Below are 8,885 nucleotides of genomic sequence, written 5' to 3' on the forward strand. Positions count from 1 at the left end.
GGTGTGAATGGGCTGTGGACTTCATCCTGAGGACCCTGATCTAGTGGACCAGGGAGTCTTTGGGTGAAGCTGTCAGCAACAAGCTAAGTCTGGTCAGAAGAATGACACAAGATAAAAGTTAAACCTAACATAATGAATTATTTATTAGTTAAATTCCAAAATGATCAAGATAGTCATTGTTCTAGTGTAATTCAACTGGTGACACATTCTTTTAGTTTCCTTTCATCTTAGAATGTCTTGATTTCCCCTTCATTGCAGAAGGAGGCTTCTACTGGATATGAGATTCTGAGCTGACAATTCTTTTCTTTCAGCACTTGAAAAATGTTGCATCATTTTCTGTTGGCCTTCATGGCTTGTGGTGAGAAATTCAGTGTTGTTCGAATTGTTTTTCCTCTATATGACATGTAATGCTTCTGACTGTTTAAAGTTTCTTTCCTTTGTCTTTAGTTTTCAGAAATTTGATGCCAATGGGTCTTGGTGTGGATTTCTTTGGACTTATGTTTGGGGCTTTCCCAGATTCTTGTATCTCTAAGTTTTGAGGATTTGGCCAAATTTGGGAAGTTTTCAGCTAGCATTTCTTTAAGTGCTTTTTAAGCTGACCTTTCTCTCCTCTCCTTCTACAATTCCAAGGACACAAATGTTAGATTTTTTGTTATAGTCCCACATACTCCTATGACTGTGTTTGTGTGTGTGTGCCCATGTGCCTGTGTGTTTTCTCAGTCTATTTTCTCCCCATCGTTCAGATATGATAATTTCTATTGTTTTATCTTTCAGTTGACTAATTCTTACCTCTGTCCTTTCCATTCAGTTATTGAGCCCATTTATTGAGGTCTTTTTAAAAAATTATTATTTCAGAGCTTCCCTGGTGGTGTGGTGGTTAAGAATCTGCCTGCCAATGCAGGGGACACGGGTTCGAGCCCTGGTCCGGGAAGATCCCACATGCCGCGGAACAACTAAGCCCGTGCGCCACAACTCCTGAGCCTGCGCTCTAGAGCCCACAAGCCACAACTACTGAGCCCACTGCTGCAACCACTGAAGCCTGCATGCCTAGAGCCCGTGCTCTGCAACAAGAGAAGCCACTGCAGTGAGAAGCACGCGCACTGCAACGAAGAGTAGCCCCCGCTAGCCGCAACTACAGAAAGCCCACACACAGCAACGAAGACCCAACGCAGACAAAAATAAAAATAAAATAAATAAGTAAATAAATGTATTAAAAAATTATTTCAATTATTGTATTCTAATACTACTATTTTGTTCTCTTTTGGTGGAAGGTTAGGCTCCCCACTTGGCCTTTGCTGCTGTAGGAGGAGTGGAGCCCCCATTTATGCTGTATTTTTTTTTTTCCCCCCGCTGGAGTAGAGTACAAGCTTTCTATCTTTCTTTACAAGCTTTCTATCTTCCTAGGCTGTCCTGTTCCTGTTCCTTTGGCTAAAAGGAGAAGGCTTTTATTGTAGTTGTGTTTGTGTGTTTATTTGCCAGTTTCTGGGTTGCTGGCTTCCTCAGCTCCAGTTGTGGGATAAGTGAAGTAAAAAGAAAACCCAGGGATCTTACCATCATGTCATTTCTTTGGACTCAGAGACCTTAGCCAGACTGCCTTCTTCTCTCCACCTTTCAGAGTCTTCTTATTTTTGCTTTATATATATATAAATATATATGTTTATTAGAACACATTGTAACTGATAGAGAAAGTATGTCTATTCCATCTTTCCTAGAAGTGGAACTGTTCTAGCTGGGATTTTAATGAATTACTTCAGTTTCTATCCCACAGTTCCATGATTATCAATGAGGATACCACTCCAGGCTCTAATAGTACTTGATCAGTAAACATTAGCAGATTTTAAACTTCATTCTATGGGAGAAAATATTTGCAAATGAAGCCACCAACAAGGGACTAATCTCAAAAATATACAAACAGCTCATGCAGCTCAATATCGGAAAAAACAAACAACCCAATCAAAAAATGGGCAGAAGATCTAAATAGACATTTCTCCAAAGAAGACATACAGATGGCCAACAGGCACATGAAAAGTTACTCAACGTCGTTAATTACCAGAGAAATGAAAATCAAAACTACACCTCACACTCATCAGAAGAGCCATCATCAAAAAGTCTACAAACAATAAATGCTGGAGAGGGTGTGGAGAAAAGGGAACCCTCCTACACTGTTGGTGGGAATGTAAATTGGTACATCCACTAGGGAGAACAGTTTGAAAGCTCTTTAAAAACCTAAAACTAGAACTACCATATGATCCAGCAATCCCACTCCTGGGCATGTATGTGGACAAAACCATTATCCGAAAAGATACATGCACCCCAATGTTCACTGCAGCACTATTTACAATAGCCAAGACACGGAGGCAACATAAATGTCCATCAACAGAGGAATGGATAAAGAAGATGTGGTACATATATACAATGGAATATTATTCAGCCATAAAAAAGAATGAAATAATGCCATTTGCAGCATCATGGATGAACCTAGAGATTATCATACTAAGTGAAGTAAGTCAGACAGAAAAATACAAATATCATATGATATCACTTATATGTGGAATCTAAAAAGATGACACAAATGAACTTATTTACAAAACAGACTCACAGACTTCAAAAACAAATTATGGTTAGAAAGGGGAAAGGTCAGGGGGAGGGATAAATTAGGAGGTTAGGATTGACATATACACACTACTATATATAAAATAGATCATCAGCAAGGACCTACTGTATAGCACACGGAACTCTACTCAAAATTCTGTAATAACCTATATGGGAAAAGTTCAAGATTCTTTTTGAAGAGATTTAAAAAGGTATTTTAAATTTTTTATTACTAAGTATAACTTTTGATTATATCATAAGCATTAAGTAAATAATTGTATTAAAATACTTGTCAATTAGAAAAAGTAACTTTATTCTAATCTGTTATTAAGGAAATTTTTTAAATAAAAGAGGGAGGAAACCCCCAAAGTCCTGGCTTTCCCAGGAATTTCTTTCTTGGCACATGGAGCCCAGTCATTGGTTCTAATATGTGAATTCATTTTTCCTTTCATTGTCATTCTTTCATTCAATAAACATTTATTGAGAACCATGTGAAGAGTCTTAATTAAACACAAGGGATACAGAATTGAATAACGTGTTCTCTGTACTCATGAAGCTTATAATAAACCTCCTCTAATAAACCTCTCCAACTTCCTTGTCTGGGTCATGCTTTGCCTCTGTCCTCTGCTCTTCTGCCCATTGTACCCTGAGTTTTCATACTATTGGGTTGGCCAAAAGATTCCTTTAGTTTTTAAAGTAAAAATAAAAGATACATTTTTCATTTTCACCAAGAACTTTATTGAACAACGTATTCACTGTTTTGTTCCCCTACCTTCTGCCATTTTTCAGGCAGCTTCATAATTCCATCTTCCCAAATTTTTTTTATCTTTTTGAGCAAAGAACTGTTCCAGGTGCCTTTTACAGTCTTCCAGGGAATTGAAATTTCTTCCATTTAGAGAATTTTGTAAAGACCGAAATAAATGGAAATCTGAAGGTGCCATGTCTGGTGGATACGGCAGATGAATCACAACTTCCCGGCCAAGCTGTAACAGTTTTTGCCTGGTCGCCAAAGAAACGTGCAGTCTCACGTTATCCTGATGGAAGATTATGCATTTTCTGTTGACTAATTCCAGACGCTTTTCATCGAGTGCTGCTTTCAGTTGGTCTAAATGGGAGCAGTACTTGTTGGAATCAATCGTTTGATTTTCTGGAAAAAATCTCATAATAGAGGACTCCCTTCCAATCCCACCATATACACAACATCACCTTCTTTGCATGAAGATCCACAATTAGTGTGGTTGGTGGTGGTTCATTTCGCTTGTCCCACAATCTCTTCCATTCCACATTATTGTACAGTACCCACTTTTCGTTGCTCGTCACAATTTGTTATAAAAACAGAATGTTTTCGGGATTTCCCTGGTAGGCCAGTGGGTAAAATTCCGCGCTCCCAATGCCGGTGGGCCGGATTAGATCCCTGGTCGGGGAACTAGATCCACATGCATGCCACAACTAAAAGTGCGCATGTGGCAACTAGGAGCCCTGCACAGCCTAAATAAATAAATAAATATTTTTTAAAAAGCGGAATGCTTTCCTTACGTTTAGGTAGAGAATCGCATGTGGAAATATCGTCAAGAAGGTATTTTTCGCTTAACTTATGTGAAACCCAAACACCAAAGTGATTAACATAACCAAGCTGGTGCAAATGATTTTCAACTCTTGGTTTGGATATTTTGAGTATGTTGACTATCTCCTGTGTGGTATAACGTTGATTGTTCTCAATTAATATCTCAATTTGATCGCTATCAACTTCAACTGGTCTACCAGACCCTGGAGCATCGTCCAATGAGAAATCTCCAGCGAGAAACTTCGCAAACCACTTCTGACATGTCCGATCAGTCACAGGACCTTCTCCACACACTGCACCAACGTTTTTTAACGTTTCGGTTGTGTTTTTACCTTTCTTGAAATAATAAAGCATAATATGCCGAAAATGTTGCTTTTGTTTTCATCTTCAATATTAAAATGGCTATGCAAAAATTCACCAATTTTGATAAGCCTTTTTAAAATGCACGCTGATATGACAGCTGTCACAATACAATCTAACAAAATTGTTTCGCATCAAGTTAAAAGCATCTAAGTACTACTGGAGCCATCTTGAGGAAAAAAATGAACTTTCTGGCCAACCCGATATATTCTATGTCATTTTATTGTCTTCTCTGATAAGCTGCAGGTTTCTTGAGGGCAGAGACCTTGCATTTGTGGCATCATTCTCAAATATGTCACCTTATGCAGTGTGATTTCAACAAATATTTGCAGTATGAATGAATGACAAAAAGAGAAACTCTTAAGCCAAGTAGCTAAACCCATAGGCCAGATCCCTTCTGTTAATACAATGCTTAAAACATCTGCAATTGGACATCATTTTTCATTACATTATTTGGGGGCAGATTGATATTGGGGTAGGACCTTGAAGATTAACTAGTATATTAGCCTTATTTCACGTATCTCATTATCCCCAAAATCAGAGACATGCAAGAAGGGGAAGAGGGCTAGCATATTTCCACGGAAAAGAAAGAAAAAAAGAGCTCTTGTGAGCATCAAATATTATGGGCATGAGTCTTAGGTAATCCAAGGCACAAAGGGGGAGTTTGCTTCCAAGGATGGACAAGGCAAAAACTGGTTTAACATGTACTGATTTATAGGGATTGGGATAAGGGGCGAGTGGAGATGAAAAAGACCTTTGTCTAAAGCAAGCTGTATCAGTGAAGTTACTTTTGGTTGCAAGCAGAAATTCAACTCAAGTGGATTAGCAACTAAATAAATTTGTTAGCTCATGTAGCTGAAAAATTCTAGCTGTGAGTGGTTTTCAAGTGAGAAGTGATCTGGCAGAGCTCAACAATGACACTGAAAATGTGCTTTTTCTTTTCCCTTGATTTTCACTTTGTTTTCTGAATTTCACTTTGTCCTTAAGTTGGTTTTCTTTCTGGTTGCCAAAAAGATGTCAGTAGCTCTTAGGTCTATTCAGTACCCTTGGTCACATCACATTCAGAGACAGAGAGGAGAAGGAGAGGGAAGAAGAAGGGAGGGGAGAGAAGGGGGCTGGGGAGGAAGGCAGAGGAGGGACGCCCCCAGCTACCTAATGAAAATTTCCTATTTCACTTTGATTGTGACAATATACATCACATTGTATATTGAGGGATGGAAGGAAATCAGTGCTGGTCAGGTGTCCACACAGTTCCCACACAAACACAAACAGGGAATTGTTTGCTTTAGTTAATCAGTACCTCCACCTCCCCATGGAACCGAGGAAAGGGATGGAATGGGTATGGGAGAAAACCAACTATCTTCTATATCAACATTTTTTGTTTTACAACAAATACCTATGGCTGTTGCTCTACATATGCATCAACATCGACAGAAATTTCCCCTCCTTCAGGGTGGGAAACTAGAATACTTGAGTGACTGGGTTTAAACAGTCAATCATAAAAATGAGAGATTCCTTTTTACTACTTTTAAGAGTAGGATGTGCGCTTTTAATTAAGAAACAGCATACAAGTTGAAATGTGTTAATATTAACAGAAATAATAGCAGCTGTTTATTCTAAGACAGATGGCTTAACATGCTTTGACTCATCATTTGATTCCACTGCTTTTGCCTTTAGATGAGCACACTTAGGGAAAAACAGTCATCATCAGATTAAAAGAAGGACCACTCCATGTTTCAATGGGAATAAAACAAGTGGGCTTAGAGTGCTACGTTGTATGAACCGCTTTTGAGACTCTCATAATAAATGTTTCCCTAACTATGTTTTTTTAACAATAAAGTAGAACAAAATTACTTTCTTCTTAAAGTATGCAAAAAAAATACTGAAAGCAGTACTGTTTTTGGAGAAAAATATTTAGTAGCATAAAATGTTTAAATAATAGTGAAGACTGTGAACTGATGATCCGAAAATATTGTTTCAATATGTTAAATTACAATATAAAATATTTGTCATGTGTTTAAAATATGATACACTGGTACAAATTTTCAAAGTTAAAGTCTTCCTGAAATTGTAGAAGTTTAGATCTAGAAGCGATCTTAGAAATCTAGTTCAAATCCACCAACTTACAAAGGAAAGATGAACAAACCTGAGAGTTAAAGGTTCAAATAACTTGTCTAAAACCACATAGTTAATCAGTGCAGAAGACTAGAGTGCCCATTTCCAGACTAGAAACCCACTGTTTTTCTTCCTTTCAACATACATGAAATATTAAATCACCTGTACAGGACAGCTGGATACCAGCAAAAGACATCATTTTGAGAAAAAACTGAAATCTAGATTATTCTACCATTTGTTAAGGCATAAACCTAAAGTTATATACATTTATCCAAATACTGGTTATGATTCTATTAAAACAGAAAACCTACTGGTTAGGATTCTGTTAAAATAGAAAAAAAAATAAAAACAGTAAATGAGGAAAATGTATAGGAATGAGAAAAACAAGGAAAATGAATCAGAAAGCGAGACATATTTGATTCAGTGAGACGAATTACATTAAAATTGCCACTGCATTTATTTTTAGCATAGTCATGTAACATACAGGAATAATCTTAAAATTAGATACGGTTCACCACACTTCTAAAGAGGAAAAAACAGTATTAAAAAACAGTAATTATAAAGGCTATAAAATATAGCATTGATTGACAATGCATTTGATTAACAGAGAAAGGGAGAAAAATGACTTACGTATGTGCAGAGATGGCATTGCTAATATATTTGAAGCACTTAAGTTGTTTGTGGAAGCTAGAAACACAACGACTTAGTTCTGCATGCCGAGTAAAATTTAATACAGTCTATAACTGAATGAGAGAGGTTTTAAATGAATTATTTTCTTGTCTTCTCTTATTAAGGGAATCAAAACAACAGTTTTGTCCTATTTTGCTGACAGTGGTTTCTGCAGTGTGATTGCTACTCAAGTGGGAGAGAATAGCACATCATCCATATCATTTTAAGAACTTGAGTTGGCTCCTAGAAATGTTTATAATTTCCCTTGCAAAAGAGAGCAACCTCAGTACGTTGGAAAATTACTGGTCAGTCAACAAGTGCTTATTGAATCCCAGGTATGTGTTCAGAATCCCAGCCCAGTTCACAGAGTGGGCTATAAAACATAATGGCAGTTTTTCCCCCCTATTGAGGGAGAAGGGATATTGGAGAATAATATCAATGCCCATGGAAGGAAGAGGAGTTAAGTGCTTTAATTAATAAATGTGGTCCTCCAGTGCAATTACAAATCAGAAGGGGGAGAGATCATTTTGAATAAGAGCAGCCTGAAGGCAAATGAAAAGAGAATAAAACCCCAGAATCTTTAAACATAGAAAAGGCTTTCCTTGATCTCATTCAATGATGGGATGTCGTCTGTTTCTTGAGGCTGTCCATTCGACTGTTGGGCTGTTCTGGCTGACTCCAGAAAAGTTTCTTTACATTGAGCTGAAATCTACCCCTTTTTAACTTCCATCTATTTGCCTATTTTCATGTCTCAGCTGCTCCAGTCCTTCCATGTGGCAGAATTTCAATGCAAGTAATAATATTACCACTCAGTATTCTCTGTTCTGTCAACTATGATAAAGGTGCCATTCTAGTAGTCATCATTTTATACTCTATAATTTATCAAAATCCTCTTTAAATAGATTAACCAAAAATGACACAATACTACAAATGAGTATTGGCTGATGAGAATACACAGGAAACATAACTTTCCTTGATCTTCTGGATGCTATACTTCGATAATTACAAAAGTAAGAGTGTATTAGCTTTATTAGCACCTATATCACCCTATCAGCTCATACTGAGCTTTAGGGAATTTCCTTTGACCTCTCCCATCAACTTCAGTAAGGCAAGTTATGTAAGAACTTATATATATATAAAGGATGAATTTAATTTGGATATAGATTTTATAGTTATTGCTGTTAAATGTCCCTTGTTGACTTTTGACTCATTCTTCTAGCTTGACAAGATATGGTGACTCATGACCTGATCATCCATAACATTAGCTTTTTCAACCAGATTTATGTTAACAACAGACTTGATAAAGAGATTTCTGGATTTTCAAGAGACCCATGCAATAGTACCTCTTTACAGAGTTGCTGGGAGAATACAAATGAGATAATGTAGGGAAAATGCTTATCACAGTATTTAGAAAATAGATGTTCAATAAGTGTTAGATCTTTTCTTTTCTTCAAAATAAATATTTGAAAAGGACATAAAGAAGTACAGAGCCTCCAAGATAAAACTGATCTCTTTATTGAAATCCTTTGTGTTAACCTACTACAATTTTCCCTAATTACACTTACACTCAGCTTTAAGTTTTCTG

This window comes from Delphinapterus leucas, chromosome 16 (genome assembly GCF_059928025.1).
Source record: "Delphinapterus leucas isolate spDelLeu-1000000601 "Yukka" chromosome 16, BTC_Dleu_Yukka2, whole genome shotgun sequence".
NCBI lineage: Eukaryota > Metazoa > Chordata > Mammalia > Artiodactyla > Monodontidae > Delphinapterus > Delphinapterus leucas.